Source organism: Orbicella franksi, chromosome 13, assembly GCF_964199315.1.
Source record: "Orbicella franksi chromosome 13, jaOrbFran1.1, whole genome shotgun sequence".
Classification (NCBI taxonomy): domain Eukaryota; kingdom Metazoa; phylum Cnidaria; class Anthozoa; order Scleractinia; family Merulinidae; genus Orbicella; species Orbicella franksi.
Window position 1 is genome coordinate 21,627,846 of NC_138157.1, and position 26,001 is coordinate 21,653,846.

Consider the following 26,001-nt stretch of genomic DNA (forward strand, 5'->3'; position numbering starts at 1 on the left):
ATCTTTGACAAGTTTACTCTGCTGAACCGTCTACACAAGTACATTCCAGAGTTAAAAAATTTTATGTGACAAAAAACCTTTTTTAACATTTGTTTATAAATAATCTTAAGTACAGGAGCATGGGTACTTGGCTGAGTTTTTCAAAGATTGGATAACGCTATCCACCCGATAAATGAACATCCACTGGGTAGAGGTCGACAAAACATACCGCGCTATGCACTGGATAGTGATTTATTCGGTGGATAGATTACTCCACACTTTCAACGACTGGGGACCTGGTGGATTTCATTAACAGTGTTATCAATTGTGACTACCTATTGTTATCCTGAAAGGTCCTACTCGTGTTCTTATATCGACTCTATCTATATAACGAGTAGTGAATGTACATCGCGCCCTTAAATGTTTAGATAATAGAAAGTCATGTCCGTGACATAGACTAATAAATACTTTAGGACATTTTTATGGTGGATCTTCAACATCCATGTAGGGTGTTATCATCTCCCTCTGTTGGTGTGTTTCCCGATGTCCTTATTGGAATGTTTACAGGTATCTGCAAAAAACAAAAGAACTGATGAAATGAGATGGGGAAAGTCAGTTTGACATTGGTGGCAGAATGTTTAAAGTTTGACGACTGCGAGGTAAGGACCTGATCAATAAAGCGGTTTTCAGTGTAATAGAGCTTTACTAAGCTCTATCACTGGTTTAAAAAAACCTTGCACCACCTATTTAACCAATCAGATGGAAAACCAGAGCCACTCGATTTCCCCGGCCTTTCCGCGTAGGCTCGATTTCCGCCGCTTTCTCGAGTTCGGTCTACGAACAGCGCCTGATAATCGAGCCTAGTTCCCGCGCTGAATGAGAATTACATGTGTTTCCTTTGAGTTCACTTGGCCCCATGTGATTGGCTCTTGAATCACATTGATTTGGTTTAACGACACCCGATTGAGAACCACTTTCTAACCCCTGTTAATATTTCTTTCCCTTTCAGGTCAGAAGCAAAGAGTTCAGTTGCAAGACGAATAAGTTTGGATGCATAGCTTCGATGCGCACTGGTTGAGCAAGCAACCAAACACGCGAACAGTCTTCTAGAAACACAAGAAGTGTTGGAAAGGGAATAATTGGTCAATCCTCGTGCGCTTTTGATTGCTTTATATCATCAAAAGGAGGTCTGATTCTTGCCATTCCTTTTGGACCGTTTGTGGCAGCAGAGCGTTGTTGTAGAGTGAGTTGGAGTCAGATGTTCGTTAATCAGTTCGTCATAGCACTAACAAGCGCTCCGTGAATCATGGCCAGCTCATTTGACACATCAAGACACAAAGGAGGTGGTTAAAGAATACATTTTGTGAGAGTGGAACGAAAGGCGTCCCTCCAGGGTACAGAAATACTTTCTTTGTAATTTCTTTATATAAATAGCCACTTACCCTGCTGACAGCGGCTGACAGTAATCGTGGAAAAGTGACTCTGAACAAAAATAAAACACAATTTCAAAACTCATTAGAATGCTTGGGTGTGTTCAGTTGATAATCATTGTACTGCCAATTGTCATACGGTGAATTATAGTCTAACATGTGAGTTCACTACAGACAATTTACAGCCTAATATTTTGTTAGACCTCGGGTAGTCCATCTTAACGCTTGAGATCTTGGACAAGGCGAAGAGCGCAGGATCCTTTTTTGGTTTAATTTTTTTCCTTGTCTCCTTTCCAGCGTTAGTTGTCAATCTGAATAATAGACGACACGAGGAGAAAATGGATCTGATGCAGTAGTGTTTTAAATGGTGGAGGAAAACCTTTCTGGAGTGTCAAACGTTTGAGGTTAGATTATTTTTGTAACCTACCCTGCGTGGACATCGTTCTCCTCAGTGCACTGTGCAACTATTTTTCCTTTCTCCGTTAATCCAAAGGGATTATAATCCTAACAAGGCAATAGTGTTATCTATGAGGAACTGTCAATATCAAGACGAAAGAAAACCATATAGATACGACGTTTTGTTATCGCGATGGGCCGAGAAGTTATTTAGAGTGTTAATTTGTAAGGAAACCAGCTTGTTAGTAGTAGGATGTGTAAATCTGTCCAGTGAAGAGAAAATTAACTCGGTATTTTGTAAATTAGCCTTTCTCGCCGTCTCGCTTCGTTCTTTCAGGATTTTTTGTTTTTTGTTACGGTATTTTAGCATAGTTTACTCGAACTCTGTTTTGAGTTTGTTTTCTTGATTAAATTATCGCCACGTTTCTATTTTAGGGGTGGTGTTATTTTAATCAGCACTTGAAGCCAAAAAACAATACATACAGGTCTTTTCCAGCTCGGGAAAACTCGTTTAATTGAGACCTTTTTAATTGTGTATGGAAGTAAGTGGCTTTTTGACTGGAAAGTTCATGGTCTCAGAACACATGTCTAGAAAATTTTATTTCCAATCGTGGAGAGGTTCGTTGTTTAGGTGATTGGAATCGATGTGGGGTAACGACTTTTCCTGCGTGTCTGATTACTTTCCACGTGTTTACGTTTTCGGGCACCATATTACACCTAAACCCCTGAATATCCACGTTTTACTCAAGCAGTTTCTTTATCATTCTGATAGCCAGTCGAACTTCGAGGCTCAAATACTGATTCAAACTCTCTCTAGAAGCCAATCGAATAAAAGCATCGAGACAATCATTTTATGGTACTTTAAAAGCTGTGTGTTTACCGTGGTACACGTCTGAGAACAACCTTTACCAATCACCGGACATTTTTTCCTACAGGACTTACCTTTACGTTTTCCACGCCTGTTACGATTCCACCATGTGCAATGAGACTCTTGAGGAAATTCTGCCATGTAGTGGCCATTTCGCACTAGAAACAGAAGGTTCAGTTTTTTGAAACAAATCAAACAGTTCAAGAAACAATTATTGTCATGTCACTTTTTAACAGTGAGTGGCACAAATTGTATCGAAAATGCGATCTCCAAACGGAGGTTATTTTCTAGCTGATGAGTACGAGATTTATTCGAACCTTTTTGTGCGCGTAGAATGCGAAGAGTGGTTATCCGATGTTCCAAGACAAGAAGGCGGTGTGTAATAATAAGTACTGCCACTTAAATTACCTTAAAACCATACAAACTGTGTTACATCACATTAAAAGATTCCTATCACTACTAATAATGATTTTTCTGTACTAACTTGCAGGTTGTTACTTGACGCTTAGTTCCTGTTTGTTTCGTTAATTACGAACACAACCCCGACCTGCGAAGATACAAGAGCACTCAGTGTAACATGGATTAGAAGAATTAAAGGTTCTTGACAGTTAAAATGCAGCTTACAAACGTTTTCATCAAGCAGCTCGATTTTGTGAAATCACATCAGTTAGAAGGGTAAGCTGTGTACCCTCGTGCTAAATTTGCCTCGCTAACTACAAGAGGCGGCGGCCCTTGCAGTCCTTGTTTATAAATTGAACATCCGGTGCTTTTTGCAGGTTTAGACCCACACAAATATGTTTTGATACCACCACTAAACGAGAAACTATACTACACTTGTTAGTTCCCAATGTGTTATAACACTGCCTTCATTTTGCCTTTCAGCGCGGCGTGCTGCTTGGAACCACGTGCAAGATTAAATAAAGTAGACTTCAATATGAAACGAAACTTAAGTCTTAACAGCATGGATAGTATCCTCGAATGGTAAAAATGGAACTTACCGTCCTGTTGTGTCCTTTAGAAGACTAAACTTCAAGTTTCAGTGGTCTCTTCTTCACTGAGAAAGCATTGCAACTCTGGCAGATGCTTGATTGGACCTGAGCCCGTTGTGATGTGCGTCTTGTTCTCGTCCCAGTGTCTTTTCCTGCGCGATCGCCCCCAAGATGGCGGCTTGTCTATTAAATGCTTCATTATCTCAGTTACATAGATTATGTCTTGTATGCGGTCTTTTTGCTCCCAATCGCACCATCTGATGTCAGTGCAGTTGCTCGTAGCATGTTATACTTCTTCAAATGCCTCTTTCTTGTGGTTCAAGCATGTATTTCGACGAGAATATGTGTATGATTGCACTTTCCTTCGTTTAGAGCAGCGTCTTTGTCGTCTTTCTCTATTGACGTCCTTGTCCACTGTCTTGTCGTTTCCGGGCACACAGCAATCCGAACTTTTGAACAGAACGCAGTGTCGTCAGCATCGTGAGAAAAACACATTGCACTTGTCGCTGGACGGTGTCTTAGTCACAAAACCTCGTGATGTTGCTTCCCTGGTCAGTTGAGAAAAATCAAACAATGCGGCAGCAAGCTTATGACTGCGTTATTTCTGCTGCTAGTCGGCATCAATGCACTGTCAACACTCCTACCAAACGCTCTTGCCATACCGTATGCTGGTTAAATTTGTTGCGTATCTGGGAAATTCCTGCTATTATGACATCATACATGAATGAGCTTACTTTGTTCCTCATCTTCAACGCCATAATTCAGCTTTCGTTTACCGCAGCGAATTTAAACGTTGAAGTTTAAAGAGAGAGACAACTGAAAACTGTTTTGATGAAAATGAAAGTGCATTCAATCTAGTCTGTTATCTTAATGCGTCATAGGGCAATTTGTGCCAGGGCCTGTTCCTCGCACAGCGCCAAGGCAATGAAGCGTTCACTCTGAAACACTCTCTTTAAAGTCTGTTTGTTACTTTTAATAGAAGAAAGAATTGAGGTCCATCAATGTCAATCATTTGTTTGAGCAAGCATTTCGCTGGTTGGTAAGGCGATGGCATTTTGTTGAATTGCGTTTCTAGAAATAGGTTACAAACTTGATTTATTTACAATTTCCTTTTAATAAATTCTTGACACATTTTGAAACCAACCAAAGGAATTTATGTTTGCGAGTGAACATCCTAGTACATTATCCACAAACCACATGGTTGAAATATCAGTTTGTTCGTCAGTTTATGATCGCAAGCCTTTGATCCGTCTCTATCTTGTTATTCTACCTGTTAATCTTCAATAATGATCAACATTCAATTTCTCTTTACAATGTGTATAGACTAACAACGAGACGAGTTATGAGAATAAATAGAATTATCAGCTTAATTACCAGTTTATGTGTATATCGCCAAGTACTCAGGATAAGCATGACGAGATGTTTAAATATAAGCGAATCCGTCACTAGACTTAGACGAGGCACACTAAACTGTTTAATTAGTGAGTTTGGAATTTATGTGCACTGTTAGAGAAGTTGGAGTTGAGCAGTCATTGTTCGTTGAGCAAGCTCGCAGCTCATTAGTGTCGCTTCGTGCAAGCTAAATAGGTAATCTTATTTAGTAATCTGAATTAAAAGACGGAAGAGAGCGGAACAGGAGAGCGGAACAGGAGAGCGGAACAGGAGAGCAAATGTGGAGGTAGAGTAGTTAGTCCATGACCCACCCGATCACGTGGACTGAACAAAATGAAAGTAAACCTCGTTTTCTGCATGAAATAAATCCACTTTCTAAAATTGATACATATCTGGAGGATAAGACTATCCACCCACCCCCCAAATGCTACTTAATTATAGTCTCCATCCCTGATTATGACTCCTGCTTTCAGCCCATTTCACAGAAAGTTTGCTGATCTGTGATCTAAGCCAGCAGATAAAATCTTTTCCGTCCTCAGCTGATAATCCTGAAATTTAACCCATTTCCGCCCTCAGTGTAAACGGAATGTTTCGGATAACCGAACAAACACCAAAAGTAAACGGCGACTACCAAATTAAGTGATAGTGAATGTGTTCCTGAATCAGGATCCCTTTTATTATGCTGTGATAACTACCAGACTAGTCATGCATAAAGTCATTTATTTAGGCCTTTTTTAAATAAGAATCGATTCGCCATAGTCGTGATGGGGAGAGAGGCGCAATTCAATGGATTGAAGTCAGTTTTCCATTAACACGGGGAAACTTGTTAGTTCACGGTTTGAGCAAACGATAAAAGCAAACATTCCGAATGGAAATTCCATGTGATTGTGAACGTGCTCCATGCATTGACCAGAACTTAGTCGCAGCGCCTCGAGGTGAGCTTAGTAGCCGCGCATATCGGTCGAGCCTGACAGAAGACCAGTCCGTTTCATTTGGTTGGAAAATATGGAAACTGACCACAGTAGTATTGCCTTAGAATTATTCAACGGTGATCTTAACAGGTTCATTCTGGCAAATGGTAAGCACCCATAATCGTGTGTTTTCTCAATTTCCCCCCTCGTCAGAAATCACGTGGCACACAGATCCTTGGCAGTAAGCTAGTGTGTTGATAAAGTGAGACGGAGGGAGTTACCATTGGACTGATGTTATCAAGTCTCTTCATCATAGATTCTTAATATCATTTGAATCTTCAATGGTTTCCTTTCCAAAAAAGAAACGATTTTCTCCTATCAACACTTTATTCTATGTATTCTGAAACAAAAGGAGTATTGAAATACTGAGATGTTCCGTTTCTGCCGCCACCGCCGCCATCTTGAAATGTACCTCGAACCCGCGATTTCAAACAACAGCGGCGTTCCTGTAATATCAGAATTTACTTTGTGTAAGTAGCAATTGACTATACCCCGCCATACAACCTCGTCCCCAGGGCCTTCTCGACGATTTTCAAAATGGCGGCTCGTTTTCATCAAGGCCCTAGGGACGAGGATGCCCCGCCAGAGTATGTATGGTGCTCTAATCGCGGACGGAGACCGTCACTTATGAAGTATTTAGCAGCATCTTTGGGAAGGGGCTTGCAGCAAGAGACGATGATCGTCTCTTGATAATTTAGTTCGTCAAGGAACGTAAATAACAAATTGCGTCATCTCGTGTGGTACACGCGGATATCTGCGAGGATGCCGCCGGGGAAGAAACGAAGAAAATCAACGGTTTGTTATTGAAACTGATCATGATGAGCAGTTTCGATTCCAATTTTAACTCAAGCTTGTTGATAGCATCCTTGACATTGAATGAGAAAACGAGGATGATGCAAAACCAAAATGAATGCAGTCAGGATCCCATGATGCAGTGACAGTTTTCAGCTCCTGCAATTTTTGAATATTTAAAAATACAAATGTAGTGGAAAAGCAGGCGAAGAACGATCAAGAATTTTCGGAGCAATTCCTGTTAGTCTGGGTCACGAAAAAGCTCATCCTTTTCTTATACCTCAACAAGACTGACAAAAATTTGCTTGTAGACCTTGTGGACAATTTGTTACGTTTCTTTCTTTGATTTCTGTTCTTACACTTTGTTTGCGTGGAGCGATCGTCCAGAATTTGCCTCAGAGATGGATCGAGCTTTCCGATATATACAACGAGTTCTGAAAAAGGTTTTGTCAATGTAAAATTGATCACAGGCAGTTTCTCGATGTGAAAACAGGTTAACAAGGACAGTTCGTCCCTTGGCCCTACAAAAAGAGGAAAGAGAACCACACTTTTATTAACTAGGCAAAAGAGATTGGCGAATACGAGCAAATGCAATGTTTTGGGAAAAATAAAAAGCACCTTTAAGGTATTGCAGTTTGCTGTCAATACTTTCTAACTTAAAGTGGCCAACTATAGGCCTAAGGTGGCTCTAAACAGTGTCCTCCATTTTTTAGAACTCCTTCTTTGATCCATCAATCAGGTGACCCTTTATTCGGTTGATACTATAATAATGGTGTCAAAGACAGGAACTATTCAAAAAGTAGTAGTGTTTCGTTTCTTGAATATAATGACTAGAGTGACCAGAGGGTGTAAGAGTGCGCTGCAGGGGAAGACTGGGCTGCGATTACAGTGACTAGTACATAGCTCTTTAATACACTAAAGCCCTGGTCAAACGGACTCGCAAGTAGTCGCAAGTAGCCACAAGTTGAAGTTACTTAGAGGCTCGCGTTGGGTGGCCAAACGGACTCGCAAGTTTCCGCGCAAGTACACGCAGGTCGCAAAAAAACCCATTTCAAGGCAGACATATCCTGTATTTCATTGGCTAATAATAGGTTAATGGACGTCACTCAACTTGCGCTGACTTGGGTTGGGTGGCCAAACGGTGAAAAACTTGCGTCGACTTGCAGTAGTAGTAGTAGTAGTAGTAGCAGGAGCAGGAGCAGGAGCAGGAGCAGGAGCAGGAGCAGGAGCAGGAGCAGGAGCAGGAGCAGGAGCAGGAGCAGGAGCAGGAGCAGAAACAGTAGCAGTAGCAGTAGTAGTAGTAGTAGTAGTAGCAGCAGCAGCAGTAGGAGTAGTAGTAGTAGTAGCAGCAGTAGGAGTAGTAGTAGTAGGAGTAGTAGTAGTAGTAGTAGCAGCAGTAGGAGGAGTAGTAGTAGTAGTAGTAGCAGCAGTAGGAGTAGTAGCAGTAGTAGCAGCAGCAGTGACAGTAGCAGTAGCAGTGACAGTAGCAGCAGCAGCAGCAGTAGTAGCAGCAGCAGTAGCAGTAGTAGTAGTAGTAGCAGCAGCAGCAGCAGCAACAGCAGTAGTAGCAGCAGCAGTAGCAGTAGTTGAGACTTGCGTCTACTTGCGAGTCCGTTTGGCCTGGGCTTTACAACAATAAAAGAACATTTCAAGCGAGACTCCTTATTTTCGTAAGAGTCCGGCAACAGTTGACAAGTAGCGCCATGTTACTTTTTGTTGCGACGCACTGAATTTAGGCGAAATTTTAATTTTAACATGGAGAAGAACTTCTTTGCATTGTTGCACACTACGTCGTTTCAGTTCAGTTAGAATCTCTTCAGTAATCCAAATTTTTAATTTGTGATACATTTACTGTCTTTACTTTTATTTTTTGTGCTTTAAACATTTTTTTATCAGCTAGTTTGTTCAGCGAGATATATTAACATCGACAATGACGAACTTCACTCTGATTGGAATGTATCGCCACTACGTGAATAGTTCATCTCTGAAGCCAAAACAATACCGTGAAACAACAACAAAAAAAAAACGATAGACCATTTTACAGTTGTCTGCTCAGTGACCTGACTTTTGAATGGCAGCGAGGCCGGAGGTGACCTTGTTTTGATACAGACCTCACTGCTTTTGTTGTGTAAATCAAGTTGTTCTAATGCTAACTAGGTGCGTTTACTGATGACAAAAGCAGAGAAGTGAGCAGACAACTGTAAAATGGTCTATTCTATGGTGATTCGCGGCTAATAACACTAGCAAAGCTACACCATAACGTTAACCTTACTCGCAGTTGTGTTCAACTAAAAAACGAGTCTGCAGGTGGGACCCTTTTTTGCATTATGTAACTGTGGTTAGCATGCCAAAATAAAAATTTTTCCCCAGTAGGTGCGGGGGGAGGGGGTTGAGGGGGGGGGGGGGGTCACAGCCACTTAAAGGTTACTGAAATTTTTTAATTTTTCTGAAAAGTTAAATCTTGACATGCTGATTTCAGTTCGAGATAATAAAATGCAGTGGTCACTAAACTCCTATTTCATTTAGTTATAAGCACTTGAAGTTAACATTAAGGGTGTTTTCAACAGACCATACCGTTGCCATGGTAACTTGGAATGTCAAGGAAATGTTTATAAGTTGTTCACAAATTTGTTTGGTTTTTCTGACAAAGAATGATGCTATTAACATATCAAAGTAGAAGTTAAGTGTTAAAAAATGCTGGAAACTGTTGTCAGCGACAGTAGTCAACAATACCGCTCTTTTCCTGCTAATCACTTTAATTTACGGAGCGAAATGGGGTCGTCTTTGAACTTAATTAGTAGTGGCATTAGAAGTTGTTACCGCAAGCAATCTTAACGTCAAACACAGTCTACAAAGAGAGTGGAAGACAACGACGCTCCTAAGAACTCGCTTTAAACGCTTTCTCACTCCAATCCTCCACTTTCCTTTTGGGAACTGTACAAACTGTATTCCTAACAGTTACTCCACTTCGTCATCTGTCTAACTTACTGCTTTCTTTGGCATCTTGATCCGCCCTTGTCTTCTTTTGGGAAGCATGTTATTCATGTTCACCGAGCAACAAAGAGCTTGTAACCGTTCTCGAAGTTTTTTTGTCCTCGAATTTTCGATGTGTATAAACGTAATCGTACTGTGCTCTTGAGCACGGCAGCCGGTAGCGCCGTTATCTTTCACCAAGTAATCGAAAACGTAATACTTTTCTGAAATGATTATAAAAGCTTTCCAAAGTGTCAATCCAGAATAAAACAACAAGAACAATAAGAAATACAAAGATAATTTTTATGGATTGAATTCAGGATCTAATTAGGGTCAGAAATCGAAAAGTAACACTTTCAACCGGCAGTAGTTTAACGCAAGAATAAGTAAGTAGTTAAAATGTCGACTAGGAATCATGCATATAGTGTTTTAAGTGACTTTTACATTCATCGCTGGTCCCCTGCCTTGACGCCACATTGCAAAGGGGCTTTAATTTGCTGTTTTTTTTTTCCTACAAGCTTCCAGAATGTTCGGTAGGCTTCTTAAAACGTTCGGAGCAGCGCTGTTATTTTTGGCAGTATTCGCTTAATTTCGGACAACTTCGGAGATTTTCGTTTATCGATTTGTGAGTTGCCCATTGTCGGGGTTTTATCAGGCAAAATTCTAAGCGCTGACGAACCATGCTCTATTTCAGCATATATTAGTCAGTGATTTTTTTTTTATGGTTGTGATATCATATTTGTTATTTATATTCGAGTATTTTAATGTTACGGGTTGTTCCGTGGGCGACCACGCACCGTTTACAAGGTTCTTCATAATTCGCCAAACGAAAAGATAGGTATACAATGCAAACAATTTCCCTAGCCCTGAAAACAAAAGAGGTGCAGATTAACAAGAACGAATCAAACTAGAAGTATTAAAGAGGTGCAAGTCATTGTTCTGTAGCTGCTTCGCGGTGTTCCAGGAGTTTTCTGGCGTGTCAGTGGGAGATATTCTGGCGTGTTCCAAGATGCTCTGCCGGGTTTGTTCCAGATTTTACAGGCGATAGAAGTGTGGCGCCTTCTCGCTGAGACTACCTACAATCGTGAAGAACTTTAATTCATCAGTTAATTCCAGCAGCGGCCATCTCTCTCCCCCAACCCCCTGGGCAATAGCTCACATCGTAATCCCGGTGTAGTGCATTTGAAATTTTATTTGTGCCCGGGGGACCCGGCATTTGCCTCCACTCGGGAAATATCATGTCAAAATAGGATTAAATAGCTGAAATAACTGAAAAAAATGAGAATCCAAAGGCAACTATAATTATCAACTAGCGTCAGCAAAACCGCGCGCTGAACTGAATCGTTTAATTGAAAATTGCAGCTGTATACACGCACTCGTCAGTTTACTGTAACATTTTGAGGTTTTATAGTGACGGTCAATTTGAAAAAAAAGGCTTCTCTGACCTTTATAAACACTACTTTTCATCCTTTTATACAAGCAACAATTTCTGTATTCCGATTGGTTGATTAATCCTAAATCAGTACAGTGCAGAAAAGTGAAATTGAGTGTAAAACTGTGAAATTGGAAATGATTGAAGATTGAAAGATACAACTCAGACAAAATGGCGGATAACATAGCGGACAAAAATTAGACAAAGACTTGATAACAAAGCAAAGTACAAAGCTCTCAGTACTAAACTGGTTACCGCGACGTGTAATAACCACAAAACACAAAAGCCGTCAGGACAAAAACATAAATGCGTTTTTGGCCTAACGTAAGGTGTGATGCAGGACATTCTCAGCTCAGATCTACAATGGGGGACAAAACTCTTAAGACAGTCAACACGATATGCCTTAATTTTTCCCCCTTTCCCCCTCTCCCCCAAGCAATGTTGTAGTTTGTGCACTCCTGTACACTTTAGCCTGTCCTGAAACTGTTTCTTCATCCCAAAATTGTTTGGACGGGGGAGGGGAGGGCCATTCTCGGTATCGACGTGGTTAGAGAAGTGTATATTATGCTACATCTGATTGTTTGATAAGTTAAGGATGTGGAAGCAAGGTTTTCCATAACTGTTCCAAGGATTTTTGTCCTCCATTGTAGATTGACCGCTGAAGGATTCAATGTATAACCGTTGGCCCATTGTGCTAGCATACTTTTTGGCATAATTCGAGTATCCGACCATAATTTTCAAATATGCTTTACTCTAGCATAATTATATACGACGGACTTAAACACTTATTTTAATTTTTTAGTGTGTTTGCTACACGTTCACAATAAGTGTTGTTTATTTACTTTTTCAGTAGATCTAGTAATTTTCACTTGCCTAGTTACCATTAAAAACTAATTAAGAAAAACACAACCAATAAAAATTTAATATTCTAAAAACGCGCTAAAAGTTGTAATCATTTGTTTTTGAAATATCTATACGCAGTTATATACGCGGAAACATTTTTCTGATTTTGTGAGCATAAGTTCGTATGCTAAGAGCATGGTTTGTGAACTTTGGCATAATTTTGGCATAATTCAACTAAATTGGGAACAATGCTAACAGCATGTGAAGGTGAATTAATCAACATGACACGAGCGTGGGACAAAGAAAAATTCTGAGTCCCCGACAGGAATCGAACCCATGACCTCCCGAACACCGGGCGGGCGTTCTATCCACTGAGCTACGAGAACTCATGGCTAGCAAGGTCATTTAACTGAGTTCATATATGATAGATGTCCTGCATACTGCTAGGATCAACGCTATCGAATTCATCGTGAGTAGTGATAAGTTAATAAAAATGGTGAATTTTAAGCTCGGTAATGAAATGTGAAGGTGAATTAATCAACATGACACGAATTTTTCTTTGTCCCACGCTCGTGTCATGTTGAGCTTAAAATTCACCATCTTTATTAACTTATCACTACTCACGATGAATTCGATAGCGTTGATCCTAGCAGTATGCGGGACACCTATCATATATGAACTCAGTCAAATGACCTTGCTCGCCATGAGTTCTCTCCCGGTGTTCGGGAGGTCATGGGTTCGATTCCTGTCGGGCACTCAGAATTTTTCTTTGTCCCACGCTCGTGTCATGTTGATTAATTCACCTTCACATTTCATTACCGAGCTTAAAATTCACCATCTTTATTAACTTATCAATGCTAACAGCAGTTATAGACAATTTTAGGAGCACAATGACACAAGACCTAATGTTAGGGTAAACAGTGGGTGAAACATTTGCCCCTCCAGGGGCATTTAACCAACTTATTTGTTCCCACCCCGAGAACTTGCCTTTTACACCCTGAAAATCACAACTTCGGAATACACCTGAAAACAGCCTTTGCGGGTGATCGACTACAAACTGTAGTTCCGAGCATAAATGTCTCACTGCGCTCAATGACGACGTATGCGCATACCCCTTCTTCCCGCCCCCACCCCTCCCCCCGACCACCCATGCTCGACACAGCGCATTCTCGTTCCCAGAGGCCGCGCTCCTTTTGGTCAGCACCAAGAATCGCGACCTCCGGTCGAGTCCGACACCGGAAGTCCGCGATTCACGGACTTTCCGTCACTCTGCGCATGCTCAGAGTCAAGTCTGACAAATCTGATTGGTTCCAGTCTCATTCTATTGTGTTTGCAAAGCCATTCAGAACCGGAATCTTACTGGACCTATCCAGAGATCGTGATTCTTGGTGCTGATCAAAAGGAGCGCGGCCTCTGGGGACGAGATCTAGAATGGACACAGCGGCAATCTAACTCGTACCTCGAGTCTTCGTTCTGAAGTGCGCAAGCCTGGGGAAACGGGTGATTCCGTTGCAGGATCCATTTTGTTTGCTTTTAGTAGCAATGAAAATGAGCCCAAGTAGAACATTACGTGTTTGTCAGCTAGGCATGCGCAATTCAGCCGATATTTTCGGAATGTCGTTCGGTTCCCGACCGCTGGCCAACGGGAACAAGACACGCAATTCCAACGTGTTCAAACCTTAGTAGTGTCGGGTGTTTTTATGCTTTCAATTTAGACCATCACGCGAAGTATGTTTTGAAACCTTTTACGTTTTACGGAGATCAGAAAGGAGTATGTTAATGAGAGATATAATCAAAGGTATGTAACTTTCTTTTCTTTCTTCTTTCATTAATATCGTAGGCTTCACAAGCTTTCATCTGGAACAGTTAAAGATCTTGGGGGAGACAGTCAGTAAATATTCGACTTCTCATGTTCTTATCATTTCGTCTGGCGATTTGAATGCTGCTTTGCATGCTTTCTTCGCTGTTTACACTGTCTAAATCATTTTAAAACATGCGAAGGTCCACCATCACGCCACAAAAGCCAATTTCGCCGAAATAGTTTTCTAATCTATGTTTCTTCCTCGAATTTTAAGCTGTGGCGCAAAAGTTGGCCCATATACAAGCACGATAACCTCTATATATGCGATATTAAAATGCACTCTCTATTGCGGAGCACCGGAAAACCAGTGTATAATACAATGCATGGCTTTCTTTCTCTTCACTAAATTAAAGTCTGGTTCCCATTTGATCGCTGCGATCATTTCCATCGCTTGGTCAGCAATCGTGGCGATCGTTGTGACAACTATCGATCGCCGCTGAGAATGACCTCGATCAGTTCTATATCAACGATTGAGCGATCAGTAGAATCATATGAACATCACTCATTGCGATCATGTGAATACCACACTCCAACTGCGAGATTGTATGAAAAAACAAACCGGAATGTGGCGGTATCGTTGTTTGATCCAGGTCCTCGCGAGGGGTTGCCCTCGGTGTAAAAGCTTTTCTTTTATCAATTCCCTGAAGCGATCGTGGGGATCATATGGAATCTAGTACGGTAAGGTTTGCTCAACTTTTAGAGCGATTGCAGCGATCGTAACAATCATATAGAAACCAACCTTAGCCAGCTTTCACAATCGTAATTAGCCCCACCGCGAATCTCCTGGTTGTCGTCTTGTCTACTGATCAAAAGTAGAAATTCTCTACACCCTCTCATCTCAGAGGGGTGTGAAGAGCCTTCTTACGTTCATGCCAGTTGCAATAAATAATAGATAATAGAAAGTCAGTTTCCTTCAACTTTCGAAATTTCAAATTTCGAGGTCACTTTGTCTTTCACTTTGAACATGACGTTTATGACGATGAACATTTTTGCTAAACTATCTGGAACTCGTAGATTCTCGCAATCTGTGCGTTTGTGAAGTCTACAGTATATAGACTTCTTTTGTGAGGTTATACTTGTTCGGAGCCAAAGAGAATGGTTTTGTCTACTCTGTATCATAGCCTGTGACAGAGAAAGATTGGTGTGTACTTATTATTGTTTGCATGGCATTTTGTGAATTCGGAACAACAAACATTTACCAAAACATTTAAAATTCAAATTTCATTCGGTAAAAAGATACTTGTTCCGAGTTTGAAATGCCAATGGGTGGCAATGTCGCACGGTATCTATGTCAAGCGCTCTTCTGTATCTTTTTAGTTAGGTACTACTGAGGAAATGCGATTTTCATTTGCAGCTAGCCGATTTTTGCAACTCTCGTTGTTTTATATTTGCAATTACTGATTGTAGAGGTCATGCCCGGCTAGGTCAGTGAGCGTCAAGTGATTGCAATGAAGGGTGTCTTTTATCGACCGAACCTGATAAGTTGTCCTTGTAGGTGTATTTTAAAATAAGAACACCGAGGAGTAAATCTTGCTCGACTTGGTTTATCAAATACAGCTTCGCTAGCTTTAATTAGATGTAAAATGAGAGGTCGGGAATATGGAACTAGATGAATAGACAGATAAGAAGCGAGAACAAGGGATATTGGTTTTAGATTTAGCTGCTAGGACATTAAAATATCTATCGTATTAAAATTGCAGGCTATTTCGTTAAATCACTTATGTGCCATCCAAATTTCATCAGTGCCACTGTGCGTTTGAAAAAGTTATTATAACAACGTTGGCTTTGATTTGCAGCTCAATTCGATCTCTAACTGTGCTCTCTCGGGCTTGGCCTTCCACAAGAGTGACCACAAACAATGCGGCATGGAGTAGTAATATTTTAAAGGTCATGGCAACAATAATGCTTGTCCCAAGAGTTTAGCGTCCATAAACTTTCTAAAACTTTCAAATTAGTGCTGTGCCTGAACTATTCTCCCTATTGGTCAATTTCAGACTTGCGTCATTTCCGTTTAAGTCTTCTTATCCTATCACATCACAGGTTTGGGAAGCGGGAAAACCCCTCTAAGGGCATGTTCAAGCATGTCCTTACAAGCCTGTTTTCAGCATATATTTTGGATTAAAATCCTAGTTAACTTACTAAATGTCCTCAAACTTAGATTGTGGTTCGTAAAGTGTGCGATATTAGTTCTAGTAAGCGCACTAGCTATTTCCCTGCATAAAGGCATTTTCACGGTGCCTATCATGGTTTGCCGGAAAACCTGTCTAGCTGTATCTTGTCGAGGAATTCGCGCACGACCTGACGGTCGAGAAATGCCAACAAAGCATCAAGAGTATAATTTCGATCGAATTTAATACATAATGAAGACTGTTCATTACTTACAGTACATACGATGTCGTCGGACTTGGCATAATCCTCGCAGATATCTGAGCAGGAAAAAATAACCAAAGAAAACAACAGTAAAGAAGTTATTTCACGTTCAAACGGGGTACTTTTTAGAGGTGTTAATTTATTCCTGAAATACGTACCATAAACTTGCAGATGAACTCAATTCCTCTGAAGATCAGTGCACTTTCAGTTACTGGAATAAGTTGTATCTAGAAGATGAATTCTCGAAGCAAAACAAAGCGAGTTATGATATAATTATATAATACACAACGTTCTAGCTACCAACCTTAATCTCACTGGATCTGCGATTATCGGCGGAGCTAGAAGCGTCGTAAACGCGAGTTCCGAAGAATTCTCTAGTTTTGTGCCCTGTCTGAGTACGTCACCGGACTTGTTCGGTTTCTTGCTATATTTGTTTCTTTCTATAACGTTCACATTGCGGTAGGGAAGTGCGGACTCGAGAAAGCGACTGCGGAAATCTAGCCCAGCTGCAGTGACGTTTCACTTTTTATTGTCCACGGGAGAGCCCCCAAGCCTCTTTCAGGGGTAAATTCCCGTATGATAGGCTGATAACAAATGACTTATTTTAATGACTAAAGAGCGAGATAAGAAGTTTTGGTAGTCTCTTCACTGATCCCATCCTTCTCGAGGTTTTCTCTACTGCTTGGAAAAAAAAGCAACTAAAACTATGTTTCAAGGCTGTAATAGTATGCAGCTATGTAAAGTTGGTTTATTATGACCACATACCAGGGGTAGAAATACGCACTCTGCGTATCTGTCGGATAGCTACTGCAATGCACAGCTCGACCCAGGTGTTTAATTCATCCAGCTCTTCCCAGTTCCCACCACTCGGCTCAAATCACGTCCAACTCCACGGTCAGATCCATAAAGTGATGACGCTCATAAAAGGCAAAACCGAAACAGGTTGAAGCTGTTATGACCAGGAATATGGTAAGCTTGCTTTAGTTAGCTACGCTAAACGTCCATATCCTCGCTCAGGTTTCTACAGCATGGAGAAACTAGGAGTCTTTTTTCTCCTCTTAGATTCAAAAACACAACGTGAGGACCCCGGCCCGGGGTTCAAACGAAGTCTAGTCCAGCGCGCTGACCACTGATTCGTCCACCGCTTCTCCCCGGTTGCAATAGTCTTTCACAGACCTTCTACTTCTCTTAGTAGGTCTGGTAAAAACGGTGCGATGCCCTGCCACCTGAATAGAAAAGCATGCTGGGAATCATGGTAGTTGAATTCATAATCTATTTTGTTGATAAAGTTACCATGATTCCCTGCAGGCGCGTATCATGGAGGAAATTTGCCATTGTGAGAGCCAATGTGTGGCTTTAAGTGTCTGTACGCCGTGGTGATAGGTTCAAACTAATTTAAACTCATTAAACTGCGGGTCTAAGGACTGCTCAAAGTATTCAATCCCTTTGGAGGTCCAGGCCTCTTGGTGCAAACACATTTTTCACGTCGCGTCACGTCTTATCACATCCGCTTAATTAGTAACAGGACTGAGTAGAGTCCAATTCGGTCTGTAATCATACGAGTGATTAACAAAATCGGAGGACCGCGAGTATGATTACAGACTGAATTGGACGACACGATGTCCTATTATCAATTAATCAAAACTATAACAAAATTCTCGAACGTGATTGGCTATCAGCAGCCCGATTTGAGCATTAATTGGACAGTGTACGCGTCATGCTTGTAATTGGACAGTACGCGTCATTTTGTGCGCGATAGGCTGATGAAATACCTACGTATGCGTTCGTTCGACGCAAGTTTATGAGAAAAACAAGGCCTGCTGCCAGTATGGCTGTCCTAGACAGGCGCGAACGAAATCCCGCCAGAATTACCCGTAATAGTTCAATACAGTACGATATGAAAAGCCGATGATTGCTAATAAAAATCGAGGTTTTTCATATAATTCCTTTTGCATCAGAAGTGTTTCACTGCAAGTCTTTTCTTGAGTTTGACCTCTAATCAAAATCAAAACTAAATGGCACAGAACTCACTTGTTGGGGTTAGAGAGATCGAGGAAAAAGCCCGGGGCGGGAACTCCCATATGAAAAGGTCGGGAATGCTCGTCGCAAAGGATGTAGCTTGGCTAGAAGACGCTCAGTTAGTTTTTCTAATTTTCCATACATTTGTCTGTATTTTTTTCCCGCGAACCGCGTCTAGACGTCCGTCTACCCAGCCAAATTGATTTTACAGACAAATGTATGGAATAGAAAAAATTAACTGAGCGTCTTCTAGCTAAGCTAAATCCTCCAAACTTGGTGAATACAATATTCTACCTAATATTTTAACGTTGTGATATACAAATTGTGTAAAATTTAATTTTGGAAAAAGTTATTTGCCATCGGATTCCCATACATACACTGTAATCTCTGACCACTTTGTCTGCCCGTCAAGATGGCGTCGAAAACCGTGATAAGGCCTATGGCTCAGCAAAAACTAAGGTACTGTACGGGTCCACAAATGATCCCAGGACCGCAAATGATCCCCAAACTGGACCGCAAATGATCCCGGACCGGAAATGATCCCCGATAGGGACCGCAAATGATCCCGACTATAAAATAACGAATGGCATGGATGGTGGGATGGTGTGGATAGGGAATTGGCGCACGTGAATACCGATGTTTTTATTAAAGCCATCTTATAATTATAATGACTTACAACTTGCTTTTTTTTTCATACTCTCGACTAAATTTTGTTGCTAACTACGGTGTTATGAATATCACCACTCAATCATCAAAACACGAGTTGGCTTGCATTTCTTTGCAATTCTCAGTAAAATTATGATCAGTGCAACATACGCTACATATCCTCCTTTGTTAAACGTTGATATTTCGGTGTTATAGTTAAATCACGTTTTATCAGCCATTAACGCCACTCGTCTAAAGTTTTAAACTAAAATCTAACCATGAGGCAACTATTAAGGAAGACGCTGTCACATAAGTAGACCCACAAGCCTACAACACTTCATCACTCGGTAAAACACCTAGTGTGTAGCAATGGAAATTTGAACAAATTTATTTTGTAATTTTTCCTTGGTAGTATTTTGGCTTTAATTTCTCGGAAATGACTACTTGAGTATTCTAAGAAGCCAAAATTCCAAGCTATAGTTATGACGTTCAGCTTCATTACCAAGCCGGAACGCCAAGGCTTGCGCTTCGTTTTGACAAGTTAGCTGTTTGATAGATGTTTGATACTATCGCCACCGGGAAATCGAGAATGTTTACAAGTATGTGTTTTTCTAAGACTTCTAATTCAATAGATCCTCTTCACGTGACGTGTTTTTATCCTCATCAGGCATAAGAGGCGGTATATTTATATCTGTTTACAATTAGCGTGCTTCGTTTGGAAACCAGAGCATTTTGAATTTCAGGGTTATGGAGGTTGCGTGACCTAAGGCTACGATCGAGTTTGTTGAAAAATATATACTCATCTCATGATTTTGAGCCTTTTTAGAAGTTAGAACATTAGGCAAAGTGCTCATGTAAATGCTTGTTTGTTTACTAGTAGTACTGATGATCAGTCGCCTAGAAAGCCAAAGTAAGGTCCAGATGTTCACACTATATTCCGGCCGCCATATCGGTGTACCACTGATGTATACCAACATGGCGTTTTCTTACTGGGCTCTGTAAATTTCTGGGAAACATTTACGACGAATTTCTGAAGTTTGGGGAAACGCACACGCCTAAAACTTGGAGGAGTGTCTTATTTAGTTATCTTCAATAGCGTACATCACGATTTCTTAGCTTTTTCCATTGGTTGGTTTTCGGTTTATTATTATTTTTTTATTGCGTGACAGTGACAACGATCTGTACTGTTCGAAGAACAAAACAGCAACTGTGGAATATATATATTTTTTGTAAAATGATTAAACATGTTTTTTAGTTCATTATTTTTGTACATGTTCTCACCTTCCTCTGATATAAATCCATGCCATCCTTATTTTTTGATCGGGATCATTTGCGGTCCTGGGATCATTTGCGGACCCGTACAGTACCACTTCACTTGATGCACATCCCACGAGTTTTGTTTCTGAACGAAGCAAGATTCTACATGTGCTGTTTGCATGATAATTTTGCCAGTGGAGTAAATTTGTGTGGAGAGAATTTTCGTGTCGACGTATTTTTGCGGATCGTGGAAAAAAAAAAAAAACGCAAAATTCGAACAAAATAGGAAACGCAAAAATTTCGTGCCACACGGTATTTCTCATTCTTCTCTGATTTTGTTGTTGTTGTTGTTTTTCCATGTCTTTTTTCTCCATCTTTCGTGACGAAAACAAGCGCTTTATTGGCCAAACAAAGCTTTGGCGAGCTGCGATTGGACCGTGCCGGTGCGACCGCTTCCTCGGCAGGGTCTCCCTTGGGAAGGTTTTCATTTCGTAGCCTCGTGTCTTCCCTCTGTCATCGTTTTGTAGTTGCGAACACGTCTTTGGGCGAAGGAAGTTCAACAAAGCAAACTTTAGGTAAGTGAGGTTGTGGAGAAGAGAACTAAACTTACGTCAAACGACATTGCGTTCAGGACAGACAGTCCGAAAACCAAACGTGAAGTATCTTGCCGGGGACATCCATGGTCCGTGTTGAAAGTCCACCAGTTTGTTTCGCGCTATGATATGTTTTCCAACTCAACTAACAAGATGCTGCTAAAAGGAACAACAAAAGCTGAACAAATTAAAACCTACGACACAATTTTTTAGTAACTGGGCTAATCTGCAGTTCGGAAAGACGTCTCCAGCGAAAGCGCTGATTTCGTGTGATTTCAATGTGATTGAAGTCGCACTCTAATAAACTTAAAATGGCGACAATGTTTGGCTGTTTTCAATCTGTAAGCTTACTGGCAGCGATGTTTAGTGAGTACAGAACTCAGGTTAACCTTGGTTCACATGTGCTGGAAAGCTTTAACTAACGGTCCGTGTGAAACGCAGACTGCGAACTGCAGACTACGGACCGGAGATAAAATGTAGACCGAGTTTAAAATGCAGACTGCAGACAGACAGTAGACATTTTAAAACTGGATCCTGTCACCAATTCCATCATTGAGAGCTAACCATAAACAGGATAACCGAAGCGTTATTCAAGAGTACAGACTTTCACTACGGTTAGCCTGAATAACCCTGTTTACGGTTATGATAGCACTTGGTAATATGGAAATAACACCATAACCGCACCATAACCGAAGTCGCCATTCGCGGTTGCATGTCGCTTTAACAAGCTTACTTTTACAGTTCTTCAGAGTGACAGCTCAAGGAATGCTCCGAAGTGGCCCGATCACAACCGTACTCCCAAAATGGCTGGAAGTCGAGCTTACATCGAGGGCAGATTTTAGAATCATTCTAGTGTGGAAGCAATGCATGGGCGACATATTTTCAAAACTGCATGCAGACTGCAGATTGGGTACAAAATGCAGACTGAGAATAAACACTTTTTTCCTCTAAATGTGATAATGTCCCATCCTATTACTAAAAGTATCAAGGCTGTATTCCCTCTAAAATAGAATTTCAAGCCTTCACTTCAAGTCTTCACTTCTTGTGCAATGTTTGAAAGTGCACATGCTAATTTCAATCTTTTCTTACTAAAACAACATTCAAGCTATGGCAGTCAAACTTTGTGACTTTTTCTAAATGTTATTTAGGGAACATTGTCTAGTCATGCGACTTAACAGTTCTATGGCAACCAGGTTCTAAAAGGATGTTTTGACCGAATAAAGTGTTTTTAAAGCTTATTTTTTCTGTTATAGTTTGAATTTGGATTTATGACAATTTTATTGCAAATTCTTTACCGCTCTTGATATCCTTGAATTGTCAATCTGTTTTATTTGAACAGTATTTTGAAATTCAACATAGCAGATTCAAGGAGGCAGACATTTTGAAGTGGGTCACATCATTTTGGTGTTCTATGACCTGGACTATTTAAATATAATATATAGATCTGGCTGAGCCTAAAAGCAGAGCTCCTGATTGCAATAATTAACCATAAAGGAAAAAGAGGATTTGTTTTTCTTGGATCAGAAACTCAAAAATGATCAATTGTGAGCATCTAATTGTTCAATGTGTGGTTTTGCTGATTTTTCCAGTTAAATGTTAACAAGCTATACCCAATAAGCATAACTAAGACTGTAAGAATTTCCCCCTTCAATTTATGGCCCAAGCGCGAAGCGCACGGGTCGTAAATCAAAGGGGGAAAAATGAGGATCCATAACATACAGTACGGACCGAGAAAACGAGGTTAGTAAGATATTTATTATATCTCTACTGTGTGCCTGACGGGTTCGGAAACGATTTCTATGCAGATAGGCTTCAAATTTCTGACGCACCTCAAAAGCAAACGAGTCAGTTTGAAACTGTTTTTAAGTCGTTCGCATGCTTTATTACATAATTTAGAGTATAACCCTTTAAGTCCCGATAGTGGCACAAAATGTTATAATAAGCTTAATATTTGGCCAATTCATTTCAAATTTGGATGCCAAAAGGATCTTTGAGAGATCTTCACACTGAAAGCATAAAATCATACCCCTCTCCTGAATCAGACTTGATTAACTACCCCTCAAGTTTTTGAAACTTTTACGCTTTACAATTTTACGGTCAATTGAATATCTGATAAAAATCTGCACACCCAGAGCCACAAATTAAGCTATTGTTTAGGACTATACCCAGTATACACAAGGAATAAGGTATTTTTGAAAGTTTTCATTTTTTACTTTGTAGACTCCTCAATTCAATTTGTGACATCTTGTATGTCTGTTGTGGTGATTTAGGATGTACCCCAAACAATATCTTTCAAGTGGCATATTACTTGTGGTCTTTCGATCCACTGTTAATTTTAGAAAAATAAGGTTTTTCTCTGCGGCTTAAAGGGATAAGAAAGTTTTGAACTCTCACTTGCTATAAAAGTTAAGAACACTCTTTGATAAATTCCAAAACAGTTTTGCAACAAAACCAACTTTAAATTTTAGCAGGCTGTACAGGAGAGTATGGCCTGCGAAATTGACTTACTCTGCACAAAGTTCTTGTTTTTTTTTTACATGAAGAAGCTCAAATGTTTCAAAACATCTGCTATCTTGGATTTCAAATTTTTTCTGGAATGTAAGAAAATATCCAAAATAGGTTTGAATAGATTAGAGAAATGATTAGCAAGTCAAAAACTTCAGTTTTTCTTTTAATTTTTAACTTTTTAGTCTTGTTAATGGCATCTTGCAATTATTATAATTTCTTTTTCAATTTGTGATCATCAGTATTTCAACAACATACATTGTATCACAACAAGCTCACATTTTGACACAAAAACAAGACACATACCCAAGGTTTTGCCTCGCACGTCAACAAATACAATCACAGTGGGGGATCTAGGGCAGGGGCCCAGGCCCCCCTTCTTTTGGGTTAAAAAAAAAGCCCCCTCCCTCCCCACGGGAGCTCCAGGTCTGAATCCACCACTTAATTATACTATTCATACTATGCTATGGTTAATGCCATGTATGTCTTAAACCAGGAGACCTCTCTGGAGGAAATGAAGACTGATTTTGTATTATAAATTTCATTGCAGTTCATCTGTTTTTGTGACTTTGTGGAAATGCATGGCAACCATTGCCTGACAATGCAAGGTTTACAAGATTGTGCAATAAGGATCAGAATGTTTAAACCATCATTTTATGGTTATAAGTAAAGGTAAGTTTATGCAATACTTGGTTGAGGGCAATCATTGAGTTATTTTTTTGTAAAAAAAATACCTCTTAGTCGGCGCGTCGGGTATGTTATGGACGGGTCAATGGGTGAGTGAGTGAGTGAATGAATGAGTGAGAGATGTATGTATGTCACACCAATCAGATTGGATCTACTATGAACAGCCAATCAAATTTCTTGTTGTAAAGGTAAATGGTACGTGAGAAACACAAGGTATGTATAAACACAAGGACTTTGGTAATTGAAAAATAAAGAGCGATGTGTATGTTGCCGGTTTGCGATTTTGAGTCTGCTTTGGAGGAGAGTGTGACAGTTACATACATACATTGGGTTGTTTTAGAGTGTGTAATTTTCAGTGTAATGGTGGCTAGTTATGAACGAGATTAGTCTTGAGTTTTGAAGCAGTTCATGAGTTAGTAGTAGGCAAATGGCACGAGATATTTTTATTTTTAATTACAAAGGGTAACTTGATACTTTTGTTTTTCACAAGGAGTTAATTCAATTAGAGGTCACGAATCGTCGGTTCTAGTTCTTAGGACATGTTTTAGAGGAGACGAGACTATTTAGATCTGAAGCAGTTCTAACGTTTACAATAGTAAGTGCAGGTAACGATTGCTTTGTTCTTATTGCATGCAAATATAACGAGATATTTTTATTTTTTAGTTACAATGGGTAATTTGACACTCTTGTTTTTCACAAGGTGGTAAATTCAATTAGAGCTGACAAATCGTCAATTAGAGCTGACAAATCGTCACCACTTGTTCCCACGAGATGTTCGCTATTTTTAGTTACAAATGGTAACTCAACACTTTTGTTTTTCATATGGGAGTAAATTCAAATTACAAGTTATCGGCTATTGGTCCCAGGATATTAAACAAAAAAGAAGCTTTCATTTCTGGACGGTTTTTACGTCTCTGCAGTAGCAGTTTAATATTTTTATTTGATGGGCATTTTATGACATTCTTTTCAGTCCGATATTTTTTAAAGGTAAAAAGTATGAAAACTGTTCAAATGTTCTTTGAAGACTGTGTGGCACCAAGTTAAAGTGCAATTTAATTAAATCAGACTTTCAACATGCCAGAGAGGTTTTTTTTCTCTTTCTTTCAATTTTCGGTGAAGTAGTGTTGTGTAAAAAGGGTAAACTTACGACTCGTATAAAATAAACACATAAATTTGTGAAGGGCTTTTGTTGATTTTCTTTTCGATAATGACGAAAAAGTGGCTTCTTTTTAAAGCATACCCATATCAAGGCTAGAGTGCAAAAACCATACCCTATTCATGACCAAAATGGCCAAAATCAGCTAAAATCGATACCCTATTTATGACCAAAACTGCTGAAAAACCATACCCTTCAGGGCCGCACAGACCTATATAGCCCATATAAAGGAGTCCCCCCGCCGGGGGGAAGGGCTACGTGATCGGTGAGTGAGGGAGATATGCATGTGCGAGTGTCCGACCAATCACAGTGTGAGTTGTGCCAAAGAACGAATAAAATTGCCTGTTGGTATCTGCATTAATCTGGAGACGTGTCAGATTACTGTAGTTTCTTCAGTCAAACATTTTATGGCTTACTATTTAGTTATCTTACCATTACCGATGTAACATTGTATGTACATCATAAACTCCCAGTTTCTTTGTTGCTGTACATCGCAACCAAAAAACTTGTCAAATCAACCAAATCATTACTGTAAACAGTTCCATGAATGCTGCTATCTCCGAGACTTATAGTTCACAAGAAAATAACTCTTGCACGCCTTGCGTGCCTATGTTTTAGGTCATGTCTGTATGTTCATAATCAAATATTCTAGAATTCAAATAGTTATTTATTAGTACCAGTAATAAATAATGATATTACTGAAGTTGAGTTAAATAGATGTGAATTTTCTAGCAGCTAAATGAATTTAAATTCTGTTAACCCTAATTGTTGAATCAATTTTTTTAATACATGTAATTATTGCATTTCTAGTTTTCTGATTTCATCACACAGTGTGACTAACAA

General features: G+C 40.0%; 1 protein-coding gene and 2 long non-coding RNA genes across 10 annotated transcripts in view; 1 reads left to right on the forward strand and 2 right to left on the reverse strand.

The window, feature by feature from the left end:
• LOC145466012 (uncharacterized) overlaps window positions 1-2,934 on the reverse strand; it is a 64,568-nt gene extending 61,634 nt beyond the window's left edge. Inside the window, exon 1 of the long non-coding RNA XR_014041771.1 lies at window positions 2,748-2,934. This is a non-coding gene — a long non-coding RNA (uncharacterized LOC145466012). The remainder of the gene's footprint in view (window positions 1-2,747) is intronic.
• LOC145466017 (uncharacterized) overlaps window positions 1-26,001 on the forward strand; it is a 160,354-nt gene that overhangs the window by 105,531 nt on the left and 28,822 nt on the right. Inside the window, exon 6 of one of the 8 annotated variants that reach the window (XR_014041783.1) lies at window positions 23,866-23,987. The exons of the other annotated variants lie outside the window; for them this stretch is intronic. This is a non-coding gene — a long non-coding RNA (uncharacterized LOC145466017). The remainder of the gene's footprint in view (window positions 1-23,865; window positions 23,988-26,001) is intronic. 8 annotated transcript variants of the gene reach the window in all.
• LOC145466006 (uncharacterized) overlaps window positions 1-26,001 on the reverse strand; it is a 77,868-nt gene that overhangs the window by 26,538 nt on the left and 25,329 nt on the right. The gene's annotated exons all lie outside the window — the stretch shown is intronic.